Source organism: Pleurodeles waltl, chromosome 1_2 (assembly GCF_031143425.1).
Source record: "Pleurodeles waltl isolate 20211129_DDA chromosome 1_2, aPleWal1.hap1.20221129, whole genome shotgun sequence".
Lineage (NCBI taxonomy): Eukaryota > Metazoa > Chordata > Amphibia > Caudata > Salamandridae > Pleurodeles > Pleurodeles waltl.
Genome location: NC_090437.1, coordinates 591,911,710 through 591,927,580, shown reverse-complemented (window position 1 = coordinate 591,927,580; position 15,871 = coordinate 591,911,710). Strand labels below are relative to the sequence as shown.

Here is a 15,871-nt window from a genome sequence, read left to right as displayed (position 1 = left end):
AATAAAAGCAGTTAGGCATGTAATGATCAGAGAAAACAAGGTAAACATTTCTAGCATTTTAGTGAGTCTCTGCTATCCTAACATCCTAAAGCTATTCGTAAGAATCTTAGCAAAAGAATTAAACATTAAACCTGTCTTTTAAATTCCTTAGGATGGATCATACATCACACCTTTGAATATCTGGCTTCAGCTATTTTATTATTAGAGTTCTGCGGTGAAAAAAAAATATGTGCTCTTGGTAAAGGACACTTTCTGCTTGGCTTCTGAAAATAAACTCTCTGCCTGAGAGTTGTTAGTTTGCCAACCTGATGTGACATCTGTTGATAACTGTAGTGTGCAGACCTCTACTAATCAATGGCCAAATCCTGCGGTTTATATTCTGTTTGACCACTGATTTTCACTCATATTTGCAAACAAAAAGCAAAACAAATCTTACCCGCCATTCTTGACCAAACCCCACCACCTTCCCTGGCTTAATTTCCCCTCCAGCAGCTGTGCTTTCTGCTTTTAGTCAAAGCACACAAGCAGAGCTGCACTAACAGTAGGTAACCAGTTCTTTTGTCAACTATTGCTATATCATAGCAGAGGATTGTGAGATTCAGAAACTTAAATAAACGATAGAGCCATACATAACAAATAAATAAATCACACCAAAATGAGTCTTATTTCCTTAAAAAATTCCTACACCCCAATAGGAATTTTTCAAGCATTGCGATCTTACACATTTCCACATCTGAAGATACCTCTTCTATCCAAAATTACAGCCTAAAATATTAAGTCTGCGTGAGCCCAACTCAAACAAAAATGTAATATAATAACAAAGGTCTAAAATCAACAATCAAGTTGTATCTCTAAAAGATTTCCAGTCAATATGTTTTTTCCCATATGTCCAAAACATATTTTAAATGTTTTCTCTGCCTTCAACTCCAAAGCCTACGTTTTGGGAGAATGAAGAACAGCCATATCACCAAGCCTAGCTGCAAGACTTATCATCTCAGGGTACCAAAGCAACATGAGAAAAAAGAGAAATAAATCCTTCTCTATAAGTGGGCAAAAGATGAAATAATGCCCCCCTCAAAAAAGGCCTGCACTATCATGCTTGCAAGTCAGGGAACAAATAAAGATCCATCTCTTCAAGGAGCAACTCACTGGCCCTCTGAAATCCTCCACCTATCGACTCTACAAATGGAACCTGGTACTCCTCCTTACTCTTGTACATGGTGTTCAACACTCAATTGCATCCTGATTAGGGTAAATCTATGAAAATACACATACAAACAAACTATGAAATCATTGACATAGTGACATATATCAAAATCACCATTTAGGTGATGATGAGGTAGTTTCAGAAAACTGAGCAATTCAATGTATAATCTGCTCAGAGACTTGGCAGTAACTGGAGAAATAGACCGCAAAGAATAGGGAAAAAAATGAAAATGAGCTAGTGGAACATGCAACAGATGTCAACTATTACTCCTTTTGGGAACAAACTATTTGGGACACAAGCCGTCAGCAGCATGGGCAAGCATAATTTACCTTGGGTTAAGAATTGTACAAGTACGAATCCACCTCATGGCACCACACTGGATTCTTTTTTAGCTTGTGCTGTTGGGGTGATCTCTACGTAAATAAACTGTGTGGAACAGCATCTATCCCTGGATGCTGCAGAACCCTACAGTTGTCCTACATCAATCCAATCAGACCCTCAAACACACATGGGTCCCTCTGACTTGATTTTGTTTACCTAAATCCTTGCCTATTGCTTCTGAGCTGGCTCTATCTCTCCGTCTGATGACATCTGATAATGACTCTGTCATCTCCAATGGCAGGGACTGCAGGCCTTTAGTCAAAAGAAAGTGTCAACACAAGTGAACCAGCAATGTGAGGTCATAGTCACAATATATTTCTAATAAAAGTTCTGTGGTGGTTTGCCAGCAGGCTGATCAGCCTCCAGTAGTGCCAAACTTTGACTGGGACTCTATAGTGGACACATTTAAATCAATTGTCATTCAATGTGCCACCCGTATTGGAGGACAGATTGCGCACTTTAGAAAGCACCATCTCTGAACTAACCAAGTCTCATGTTAACACAATTAGGCATTCCTTTTCAAATCCAGCCCAGCACATAGTATTGAACTGGTGCGATGGTGGGACCTCGAGCAGGACACCAGTTGATACTAATGCGTTGATGTGGCTTTCGTAGGTATCTTGCCATATTTTCCATATGTGAATGATGTATTGACCCCGTCGATGGTGGGAGAGACAACCAGGGGGTTTCTAAGGACCACACTGCTGCCTCTGACCAGGGAGTGGGTGTGAATTCTCAGTATGTTTTGAGTTTGCTTGTCTTATTTTGCTCCCAGAGTGTCAGTCTTATGTTACCATTATGACTGGTGTTACTAAATTAACCATTATCTATGAGTAGGAGTCGACCTCCCAGTTGAAGAACAAGGTATGTCATTGAGTAACTCACAATTCAACATTAAATATCAATCAATACAATGACATCCTGGTGATGAGGTGGGGTGGGTGGGCGGGATTCTACCAAAAAACATCTGAGGGGTGATTGTATTGTGATCAACTACAAATATCCAAATTTAACCCCCCACCCCCCCCATCTGATCCATGGTACTAGGAGGTGGCATTCCCCTGGACAAGGGCATCAACAATCTCCCTTTAGGGTTCTTTTGCAAACAAGTGCAGCCAAAGGGACAGGTAGGGCCTCATAGATCCCCCCACTGGAATATGAGAATGGGAACCCTTCTGCCCCTACTTCCAACAGATTTCTTCTCTTGTCGGAGATAGACTGCAATGACTGACTGATATAACCTCCATCCAACAGCCCACCTCCAGGTGAGCTAGCTATGGCCACTCCCCCTCATAGTGTTATGAAGCCAGAACAGGTCCTTGTTATTAGGCTTATCTGATGGAATATTGCCAGGACCTGGGTCAAGGAAACAGATAATAAGTGGGTTGATTTTATAAGCTAGTTTGACATAATCATGCTTCAGGAAACTTGGGCCTGCTGGGGTATTACATGGGATTGTTTTGAAAATTTTCATATCCCTGCAATTTCCTCAAGTGGGCAGACAGCTCAGAGTGACCTAGCTATCATGATTCATATTTTTAAATCCTTGAAGGTTGTGCAGGTTCTGTACAAGCATCTTGGGATCCAGATCCTGTGGATAGTTTTGCCCAACAATTTCAATATTTTTCTTGTCAATTTTTAAAATTCAATGTATGACCCAGGCTGCCAGATTGAGAACCTTGTCTGAAGTTTTGTCAATAATGGAGACTAGATCATTTACTGTCCTTAATTGTTTTAACTTGATGGTAGGAGGGGACTTCATTGCCAAATTGGGTCTGAACCATCCAGCAGCAGAATCTTTTGTGACTGGAGATTTTCTCACTTATTCTAGGTCATCTGACCACAAGGAGAGGAGGTTGTTTAAATCTCTTTGTCATGCGGGCCTCTTTAATGTGATGGATATGGTGGGGGTTCTCTTAAACAACCTCCTACCTTTGTCGGCTGGGGCAAAGGTACAACCACTGACTATGTTTTCATATCTAAGCAGTTGAAACGTTTTGCTTGCTCGGGTGGGGTGTTACAGAATGGTTATAGCAACCATAACCCCATTGTGGTTGTATCCAGCGTACATGATAGCAGTTGCTCCATTGCCTCCCCTGGTATAATTGAGCTGACCTCAAACAATAAGGGCATTTGGATAAAGTGGCCAGGAATTTCCATACCTGCTTTGACCAACTCCTTCATTGGATTCAACCTGGGTATGGTGACTGACATACTCTTAACCCCTAATACACCGTTAACGGTAAACTTAGATACATTTCAGACTCTTAATCATGCCACTAGAACAATCATTCTTGAGCTATCTGACTCTAGGGGGACACAGAAAACAGGATGGTTTGATAAAGCATGTAGGGTCGCCAACCCTAAGCTCTGTGAAGCCCTTAATGCTTGCCCAAGGCATCAGCTGAACATCACTTTGTCAAGGGCAGCTTATAAGGAGGCTATCAGGAAGAGGAAGCATGCTATTAAGGAGGAGACATGGGAGCACCTAGTCTCCACCTGTAACACCAGAGATGCTAGGGGATTCTGGAAGATTGATAATGGGATACAGGCATCCTTTCCCTTGTCTAATGGCCTAGGATCTAACATTAACCCCAATAATGGGTATCACCCTTCAAGCAGATTTATTTGTCAGGGTACGATGAGGCAGCAGATCTCGTAGCAGAGCCTTCGTCCTTCCCTTTGGGGATTTCTTTTGTGCTTGAGCAGATATCTTCTGCTATTGAGACTAGCCCCTCTAACAAGGTGCCAGAGCCTGATGGGGTGCCTATGGACCTCTATAAGGTCAATATCCTACAATAGGATCCTTTGATCACCAATGTTTTAAACACTGCTGTTTCTGTTAAAATTCCCAATTCATGGAAATCGGTGACCATTGTTTCAGTGTTATAGACCCATATCTGTATCAAATTCTGTAGTTACAATTGTGGCCCATACTATCCTCAGTAGATATGAGGACTGGATTCAGCCTAACAATACCCTTAGCCTAGTGCAATACAGCTTCAGAGAAGGCATGGGAACACAGGTGCAGTGTTTGAACCTTAATCTTAATATAGGAAAATATGTAACAGCAAAGAAAGGGGCAACCTATTTAGCATTTAGGGATCTAAGTAGCGCCTTCAGCTGGGTCAATAGATTCAAGTTGTTGAGCATCTTAACTGATATTGGTCTGCCTTAGCCTCAGATTGTGTTTTTACAGGCTTTACATTCAAGGATCAACGCCTCTGTCAAAGATGGTATGGGGAAATGTACAGACACTTTTTGCCTCCCTCAAGGATTTAGGCATGGTTGTGTTCTGGCCCCTACTCTGTTTTTGTTATATGTAAAAAGCCTTAACTAATTCTTGATTGCAAACAGGAAAGATATCCCTAAAGTGAAATCTGAACCCATTCCTGCCTGTTTATATGCAGACGATGTAGTGCGACTCTTCCACACCTCCAATAGTCTCAGGGGCCTTACTGACTCATTTGTAAAATTCATGGATCTAGACACAAACATAGCTATGACGCATTAGATGGCCTATGGGAGGAAGTGCACCAATTTAGGCCGATATCCATCAAGAACAACACCATCAGTAGAGTTAGCGCGTTTCCTTGCCTGGGGTCACCTTCGATTCACAGAACAGTTGGTTACCCTCTCTTGCTAATCTGTGCCTGTGCTGTAATCAGGCCTGTGGGGTTTTATTCAGATTCACTGTAAGTGTGGGCATCAAACCCATTTTACCATTACTGGAAGTTTATAGAATTAACTGTTTTACATTTCTGACTTTTTGTACTGCCATCTGGGGCTATCAGGATTGTACGAAGCTCCAGCATAAGGAGAATAATTTCTGCCGGAGGCTGCTGGGCTTGGGTCTCACTAGCTCTAGTTTTTTTGTTCATGACGAGCTGAACCTAGGCTATGTGGAGAGCTTTATTAAACTTGCTCTGCTCCTGTTGTAGAAGATGGTCTGGAGTAGTCAGCACACTGCTTTCAATCATGATGTAATTGAAGATTGCCTTAACTGTGAGCTTGGACTTAAAATCCCTTGGTTAGTTTATGTTAGAAGAGTCGCATTAACCTTGGCTGGGCCAGACCTGTTTTATTCTCCTCAGCGAGTCAGTAAAGGTGACTTTGTGCATGATAAAGAATTATTCTCAAAGCATGCCTTGGAAACAAGAGAAAGAGGGTTTTGGGCAGGCCAACTTTGAGAGATGATGTGGCTATTAATACCTGCCCTGGAACCAACCTCTTATGGATTAGAAACCCATGGGAACGATCTCTCTTAACAATGTTTTGATCTCAGCACTATATTTGTCTGCCTTTGTGATGATTACTATCTACAGTCTTTGGAGCAATTTCTTCTTTTCTGCTGGTGTTATGATCCCTTTTGGCAGAGGTTTTTTATTGCCAATTCTTAAATACCAGGGGCTGAGCCAACATAGGCCTGCTTTTTTATTTCTCTAAATGTTATCGTACACAGCTGTCTGTTTTGCTGTTAGGTCCTTTTTACAAAAAGGCCTTATTTTGGCACAAATCAACACATTTTAAATATATTTTAGGCTTTAACTTACTTGGATTAAATTGCTGCTGCCAACGTTTTTTTATATTTATTGATAGCACCCATGTGTGATGTTGTATGATTCTCTCTTCTCTTACCCCTATGAATGTTTAATGTGTTTGCTTTGGAGGCAGGATATTATTGCTTCACTTGATATGTATGCCAATACTTTTTAGCCTTTTATCATCATGTAGAATTGGTATATGATCAATTTTATCTTCTTATATACTAATGTATGCTTTCTGTGCTTTCTGCGATGGCACTTATTTATTTTTATTTGTGTTGTTTACTGTTTTTTGACTGTATTGCTCTTTTGTGATTATCTTAATAATTGAATAAAAAGCATTAATTCATTCATTCAACATCTTGCCTCCAGTATGGTTTTAATATGAACCAAATGCATGTCCATGTGTAAGCATCAACCCACATGTACATATGCACTGGATTTCTTTTTGAAAGCAATGGACTGTACAGTCCTAAACTATGTGTGCTATTTTGAAATATAATTTATGCCACCTTTTTTAACTGGTATATTAATGTTACGTAACATCCTCCTATTATGAACATGATATACTGTTGGGGTAAAACAGAAACTTGTGCTTGTGTACTAAGTTATATTTTTTAGGACCAAGGGCCAGAGTCAGCAGTTGGAGATGAAGTATATCATCCCGCATAGCTGCAGGGCGTGGCCTTAATCTTTGGACATAACACAATGTGGCAGAGAGGTGACTGTCCTGTTTCTCCTTTCCTGCAGATCTGTAAAAAGTAATGGGAGTGGGTGTGGCGTAGATTGTTTGTTGCCCTTTGAACCATCAGCAATTTAATATAAAAACATATTTGCTTGAAAATAAATCCCTGCCCTTGCCATCAACCTCTTATAGCGTGATCTAGTCCATTAAAAAATACCTCATTCACAAGGGGGGGGAGGGGACAGCGGAAGAATGTATAAACATTTGCCCTCACAAAGAAGATAATGCACACACAATTAAAAGGCTAGGCTTTATACAAACATTAACCTATCTACTCAGACAGACTGATCTCTGGGAATTGTAAGGCCCTCAGCGTCATCAAATGGGGCCTGCTTTACTATTGGGCTTTCGACAGCTTGGGCCCGGTTGAGTTCAAGGTGTGCTCTACCAGAGTAAAAGAGCTATTAAAACTGTCTAGGGCTATCTCCAAAAAAACTTTATCAGCAGACGTCTTGACAGGGTTAAAAACAGAGAAATGGATGATGTCCAAAGGTTGTCTATCACCCTGTCATTCTCAATAACGTCAGCAAGTTCTGGCTGCCCTTCTTATGCCCAAAGTGTCAGCGTTTGTCAGGATGTCAAAGTCTGTGGCTACTAAATAATTCAAGGTCTATTTTGAAGTTTGCGATAATCCTGCAAAATGGCAATAATCTCACCATTTAATATTCTGATGTGGTAAATGATGGGTGATCAATTACTAGATAGGAAACTCACACCTGATTCCCTAAACCCTTGTAGGGTTCCTGTTTATATCTTAGACATATGTCTTCTGGATATCATTGCCAAATATGTCTTCTGGAGGTCATTGCTCCAGGAGTTGCGGAAAATGTTCTCAACAGTGGCAAACCAAGAGGGCGTCTCCCTCTTTTCAAACTTATCCCAAGGGACAGACGCTAACCCATTTCTTTGCCTCAATGCTTCCCTCTGCCGGCGGATGTGAAATTTGTGTGAAATTTAATGTGTTTCGCAGTATGTTTAATGTGCGCGAGGAGGTGAGCGTGTTTGACTTTATGTGTGCGAGAGAAAGGAGGCAGATGTACATAGACTTTTTTAAGTGTGTACAAAACATGCCAAAACAGTTCATCTCCTTCATTTCCAGACCAGCCAAGTAATTGTCTTTTCTTGTATTCCGCAGAAGTAATTACATCTGCTACTTTGGCAGCGGAATTTAGAAATGAGATGCTAGTAATAGCACTTCAAACTCCAAATACCTTGGAGCGTAGGTGCAGAAAGTTCATTTTCATTTTCTGCCAAAGGACATAAAATTGTCTATAGAGGAATTGTTTAAATTTTATGATGTCGATTTCTTTAAGAAAAAATCAGCAGCTTTGTGAAAAAATGATGCAGCAGGTTAACTTTAGTACAGACAGATGCATTTGAAAAATGAGCATTCATGAGGCTACACCAGTTTTATTAATTGTGAAAGGGCAAACGGCAGCAGAAAGTGGGTGGAGTCACAAAAAGCAAAGTCTGAAAATGTACATTTATTTTTTAAAACTCTGCCACAAAAATCTTTACAGCAAAACAAATGTGATAGTAACTGTGTTATGGCTTACTAAATTGACCACAACCGGCTGCATTTTAAAAATCACATTACTGAGATCTTTGATTATCCAACAAGTTCCAGGCTACAATGTCACTGTATTAACGTAGGTGGATAAAGCACTTGCTGGAAGGACCTGTGTGCATTCTGTTCTATTAAATTGCACAGTGTCCGCATGCTTCCTGTAAAGCACTGCATGCATAATGCACATCACATATTTTTTTTTTATGTAAATAGCTCAGTCTGTTACTTTTTTTGTTGCAGACATCATTGTGTCACCTGTAGGTCATAAGTTAAAATCCTTGTGACCTAGTTTAGTGAGTCATGACTCTGCCTGAAGTAACAGCATGAAAATCACAGGGCATATGTCTAGTACCTTACTGTTTTTTTCGCAATCTTTTGTTAGGCTACGGTTGCTAAACAATGGTTAGTTTCAGTAGTAATAAGCACTTATTAGTAAGTGCTTTGTGTGTTGGTATATCGAGTGTGAAATCTCGAGTTACTAGATATAGGGCTACATGTATGTAGCATTTTGCGTGTCGCAAACAGCTAATAGGGCTGTTTGCGACGTGCAAAATGCACTTTGGGATGTTCAGACCCATTTTTGCGATTTGGTAAACTATTTACCAAATCACAAAAAGGGTTTGCGAGTCGCAATTAGGAAGGGGTGTTCCCTTTCTTATTGCGAGTCGCAGTCCCATATATGATTGTTTTGTGACTGCAACTGCGGTCGCAAAACAATCGCAGTTAGCACCAGTGTCACACTACTGCTAACCCATTCGCAAATGGGAAGGGGTCCCCATGGGACCCCTTCCCCTTTATGAATGGCAGTAAAAGCATTTTTTCAGGGCAGGCAGTGGTCCTATGGACCACTGCCTGCTCTGAAAAAATTAAAAGAAACCTTTTCATTTTTTGTTTTTGAAATTAATCTCGTTTTCCCTTAAGGAAAATGGGATGCATCTTAAAAAAAAAAAAAAACTGCTTTATTTAAAAGCAGTCACAGACATGGTGGTCTGCTGTCTCCAGCAGGCCACCATCCCTGTGAGGGCAGCCATTCCCAAGGGGGTCGCAAATTGCGACCTACCTCATGAATATTCATGAGGTAGGGCATTTGCGACCCCCTTGAGAATCGCAAACAGTGTCATCGACACTGTTCAACATAAGGTTTTGTGACTCGCAAATTGCGAGTCGCTCTGACTCGCAATCTGCGAGTTGCAAATAAATTCTTTCATACATGTAGCCCATGGTACCCAAAATATTGAGAAGCAACATATCAACAGGTACGTATTATAGACTTACTATGTTTAAGTCTACATCCATGCACCTTGATAATAAATCAAGAGAAATAGATGTAGAGTTAAAAAAGTAAATCTATGCTTACCTATTTACAGTTACCTCCTCTATATTTTGGTCCTCGGCTATAATGTATGTAACTTTCTTGCATAAAAGCATGGAAAGGTCAACAACCTAGCCCGTCACTACTCCCAGCATTAGTACTTCCTGTATACACACCCAAACTGCACCCCTACCCAAACACACCTTTTGCGGAGTGCCTGCACTTATTCTTTCCATTTAAAGCACTGGTGCTAACCACACCCTATTCTACATGTGTGCTGGGCTTTTTCTCATTTAAAAGACTTACTTGAAAACGCTATTGAGAGACACCCACCCTGCATAACCATCAAGGATAAGAATGCCAGAAATGTGCTTAATTAATGATTGTTGGCTGGGTTTTTTGTTCTGTATTTTCTAAATCATCTAAATACATTGCTCACAGCCATGGATTCAGGATGGATCCTATTGATGTTTTCTTAACAGTGCCCTTTGTACTCTGATGTGGCTTACGGATAACATAAAATCCTAATAGAAGTGTGTTAACATAACATAGCAATACATTTTCGAAAGCTACGAACTATGTCTGAAGTGTACAAATTAGTGGTGGGTGAAATGTCTGATTTAATCTAATTACTTGAAGCGGCATCCCAGCCTATCGCTTTTTTGCACGCCATGCCACCTCGGTTTGGACCCAGCTATCTTTGGCTGATCTTTGTTGCATGCCAAGATTAGCTTTCCGGATCCAGGGCCATATAAATGCTGTTATAGGGGCATTACTACCCCTAAAGGATAAAAAAATCCACATTTTTTAACGCAGGAAATTAAAAAAGGCCTAGCAATAATGATAACAAAAAAGGGAAGCTCGCGGACTTTTCAAAGGCTAAAAAGGTGATGCGCGAGTTAAACGTGGACGCCATCTTCTTTTCAAAACGATTCATGAACAACAAATCCCTAAATTACTCCATGTTCTCAACCAAATCCTTCCTTGGCTAAAAATGAAAAAGTGCCTATCTCACAGGCACCAATAAAAAACAGAGCATCATGCTACAAATGCCTCTTTGGGCAAACAATCGACATTTTCAGTAATTAAAGAACACCTACGCATATTTTATTCATAATGAGTGAACAATGCGCATGTTTAGGCAACAAATCATTGGCAGAGTTTGCACCCGGAAGCTGACAGAGCAATGCGAGCGAAGCACCCAGATGCATCGTTCATCGCAGATTGCAACCGGACTCCTAATGGAGGTACTGGCAGGCCTCAACTCATTAAGAGGCTTTGTTCTATTTTAGTGCGCTTTATATGCCTCTTGATATTTCTCACACGCGCATTACAGTCTAGCAGAAAATGAATTTTGCTCACATGAAATGAAAGATTCCTGACTAGTAATCCCCATTAGTCTAATTCATGGCTTTCAGAAGTGCCGCCATTAACCGTGGGGGTTGTCTGTCTCCCTGAGATAGGTCTCCCGCAGAGCTAGCAGAACTTTAAAAAGCACGTTAGCACCTCCTCTCAGTGGTGTGACATGTAGCACTCAAGGCTGAAGTAAACTACATTGATGTGGCTAGGGATACAAAAATTTTCTAACGCTTAGAACCTGAGAGCTTTTATAAAAGTAAAAACATTTGTAATAGCGCATTGAATAACAGCAGTAACGATACCTACTTTAAGCCCTCAATACGAGTGATCCCAAAAAAATCCCTGTTATTTCCTAAACCAGGATTTACAATGACTGTGGTCTCAGTAATTTCAGAAGGTAAAAATAATAAGGATTATGAGATTTTGGGTCATAACATGCAGAAATTGGACTTCCACTGATTTTCTTAGTATTCCATCTACAGACTTCACCGGCCTTACGAAGATGAAATACTACTGTGCAGTGATGTTCCAGCTGAACTCATAGTTGCGATGGGTTACGTGGCCCATCGGCGTTTACAGGCCACTTGTAATAAGAGCATTGATGGTACTCAATTTAGCAACATTTGAAAAGATAAAAAACTCAGAAGGGCTTCCAGGATTCAAACTCGCGACTGTTGATCTTCACATATTTTGGGGAGCAATCTGATTTTTAGATGTGGTGTGTGCAATGGGATGGTTTTTATTGGAACCCAGGAGGACATTTTTCAGGTAAATTGTTGCAGACTTCCATTGCCCCCTATTTTGGAAGGTTTGTTGTTTTATTGTGTGCTCAGAGAGAAACTGCCAGGGTCAAATTATATAAATTCTAAGGTTTGATATTTTGAATTCATGTGGGTTATTCCATATGTTATAGAGTCTAAAGTACATTTTAATGTAAAACTATATTTATTTTAACGATTTTCATTTTTTAATTGATGTTGTTTATGTCATATGTTTTATAGATTAAGGTCTAACTAATCAAAGTTTTTTAACTGAACTGAGGTGCGAGGGTTCAACTCATTCATCTATCATGCCATAGCTATGTTTATCAGCTCTTGCTGCTCTCTATTTGTTTACTGCTTCAATTCAGTGAAAGAAACACTCATGTTCAAAACCAACAGATCAGCAATCCTTGATAATGCACTTTTTGTCTAAAATATTTAACCATATAAAACACTTAGGCACATATTTATACTTTTTTAGCGCCGCATTTGCGTCGTTTTTTGACGCAAAATCGGCGCAAACTTACAAAATAAATAAATAAATATAAATATGGGCCTTAAAGAGCAGGGTGACTAATGGATCTTGAGCACTTATAAATGTCCACACAGGATTCATTCCACTGCAGAGTAGTAGCTCTTCCTTTATTTCACTCCAGGTTGAAGCTAAAAACACATCTGCCTCAACATGGTATCTCCTGCTTCCTCATGCCAAATGATATGGACTATGAAGAGGATCTGAATCATTGGCCAGCACCCTTGCTGTGTTGCAACCCATAGCTTTGGAGGGGGCATTTCACAGGGACATGAGGGCTTCACTGGCCAAACGTTGATGCTGATTAGCCCTATGGCATATGAGAAGATTGGTACCAACAGTTCAGTAGCAAAATGATGTAAGATGATATATAAGCATAGAAGGAGACATCTCTCTCCCATCCGCATTGGCTAGCAGACAGGAATTCTTAAGTGTAGAAGGCAGGTCCTCTCTTCTTCAGGAATTGGGAAATTCTCTCTAGGAAGTGGGTTGTTGCGTGCAGTATTTTAAAATATAAATTGGTCATTGGTAGTGGGAAATAGCCAAACCACATCCAGTTTTGCAGCTGAGGGATGCACTTTCTATCCTTGGTTAATGCTTTATTGTAGAAACCCATCTTAGAGAACTATGGGGCATATTTATACTCCGTTTGCGCCGATTGTGCGTCGTTTTTTTCGATGCAAATTCGGCGCAAAACTAACGCCATATTTATACTTTGGCGTTAGACGCGTCTAGCGCCAAAGTATGGGCAAATAGCGTCATTTTTTTGCGTGAACGCCTTCCTTGCGTTAATGAGATGCAAGGAAGGCGTTCCCGTCTAAAAAAATGACGGCGACGCAAATGCGTTGTATTTATACTCCCGGGCAAAAATCACGCCCGGGAGTGGTCGGGTCAAAAAACCCCGCAATTGCGCCACATTTTAACGCCTGGGTCAGGGTAGGCGTTAAGGGGCCTGTGGGCTCAAAATGAGCCCACAGGTGCCCTCCCCTGCCCCCAGGGACCCCCCCCTGCCACCCTTGCCCACCCCAGGAGGACACCCAAGGATGGAGGGACCCATCCCAGGGACATTCAGGTAAGTTCAGGTAAGTATACATTTTTTTTTTTTTTTTTTTTTGAGTGGCATAGGGGGGCCTTATTTGTGCCCCCCTACATGCCACTATGCCCAATGACCATGCCCAGGGGACATATGTCCCCTGGGCATGGCCATTGGGCAAGGGGGCATGACTCCTGTCTTTACTAAGACAGGAGTCATGTAAATGGCGTCTGGGCGTCGTTTAAAATGGCGCAAATCGGGTTAAGATGATTTTTTAGCGTCAACCTGACTTGCGCCATTTTTAAGACGCCCTAACGCCATTTTTCCCTACGCCGGCGCTGCCTGGTGTATGTGGTTTTTTTCCACGCACACCAGGCAGCGCCGGTCTGCTTGCGCCGGCTAACGCAATTCAATAAATACGGCGCCCGCATGGTGCTTCAGAATGGCGTTAGCCGGCGCAAAAATTTTTGACGCTAAACTGCGTAAGCGCAGTTTAGCGTCAAAAAGTATAAATACGGGCCTACGTTCCAAGAATTCAAAATTGTTCTCCTCTCCTTCAAAGGTTTCTGATCGAAAATATTTCATATCTCAAAATTTCTGTAAGTGTATCTAGCAACTTAATTTCGCCAATGGTCTGTTCGATCAGATTACTGAAATGTAGCAAGTTTGGTTTGGATATAATTTTCAAAGTAAAAAGTTGAAAACTAAGGAGCTGATTTAGATTTTGGGGATGGATTAAGTACCATTGCCATTGCAGAGTACTTTATTCCTGCTAAGGAGAAGGTACTCTGCTCACCAAATTTAAAGATGTCCTGTAGCCTGACAGACATGTCTTGCATTTACAGGAAATGCAGTCACAGTGGTTCCTCTAACTGCTTTGAAAATTTGATTAATGGCTCCATCAACAAGTTGGAGCCGTTCTTCAAACTTTCACATTTTGTTATTTCCAAAAACAACATCCCAAAGCAGAAATTTGTTTTTGAAAATAAAAACAGCATTGACCCCCTCACCATAGGGACTATCTCCCATTGCTAGGGGTCCTTTTGCAATTTTCTCTACTCCTTCCTGCCGACTTTTACCTGATGGTGATGATCAGTGAAATCTTGCAATTTATTTGCCCACTTAAAATAGGCGGGCTAGGAGGGAGACAACTCTGGGTGCCTCCTAGCCTGGATCCTCGGCCAGGTAATCCCACATTCTCCCATACTACATCTTAAGACGTCTCTAAGGAAAGGCACTTACACAGTGAGATATACAGCACACATTTAGGGAACACCTGAAACAGGTCTATACTACCCAACAGAGCCCTGAACCGGAGCACATTTCTGACTTCCTGGTGAGTCTTCCACTTCCGCGAGTGGGGGAAATAGCGGCACAAGATTTAGATGCTGACCTCATGTTTGAGGAGGTTAGGCTGGCACTAGCATGCTTCCCTGGGGAAAAATCGCCTAGAAGTGATGGCTTTACAGTTTAATTCTATCAGGCTTTCATTGCAGACATTTCTCAGCAGTTTCTCAATGTGTATCTAGAGGCAGGGGCAAAGGGGCTACTGCCTCCATCCATGCTAGAGGGTTGCATCACCACGGTCCTAAAACTGGGCTCAATGTTCTCAGAGACATCGTCCTATCGTCTGCTCATGATGATTAATATGGGCAGCAAGTCTGCTGTAAAGACCTTGCCCTCTGGCTAAGGCCGGTAATCTCACAACTGATACCATCGGACCAGTTCAGAACTGGTCTGATAAGAAGACTGATGCATGAAGTCGAAGACAGTAGAGAGGATATGGTGGTGGTGTCTATAGACATAGCCAAAGCCTTCAATACACTTGAGGGCCTGAAGACTGGCACTATTTAATGAGCATGGCAGAAACAATGGTATTCCAACCACAGTTCAAAGCCTGGGTACACCTGTTGTATACTGCTCTGACTGAAAGGGTCAGAGTTGGTCGATTGTTTTTGAACCCATGCATGGTAAGCAGAGGGACACAGCAGGGCTGCCCGCTCCTACTATTTGTGATTGCTGTAGAACCTCTAGCACTACAAATTAGACAGGAGATGTTGTAATGGGGCATTTGAGTGGCCAATGTGATGCATTTAGTGTCACTCTATGCTGATGATACTCTATTTTACATTAGATCTCCAAGGGAGTTCCAGTCCTTGCTACTGCAATATTTGGATGCCTTTCTGGACCTTAGTGGGCTGTGGATTAACCAATGTAAATCACTAGTGTTCCCTCTGTGAAGGATGGTGGCAACAGATCCTGCCTCTTTTCCACCCAAGGCCCTTGTGGTGGAAGACTGAACAGTGTCGGTATTTGGGGATCATGGTGGCCTCTGCTGAGCATCAACGGAAGCAATATAAGTAGACAGAATTGCAGAGGGCCTGAAGACATCAATACAATTCTGGAACACTCCCACTGATGATACTGGGA

The 15,871-nt window shown here is 41.4% G+C and overlaps 1 protein-coding gene across 1 annotated transcript in view; it reads right to left on the bottom strand.

Moving 5' to 3' along the window:
- NDST4 (N-deacetylase and N-sulfotransferase 4) overlaps window positions 1–15,871 on the bottom strand; it is a 1,173,706-nt gene that overhangs the window by 805,706 nt on the left and 352,129 nt on the right. The window lies entirely within an intron of this gene.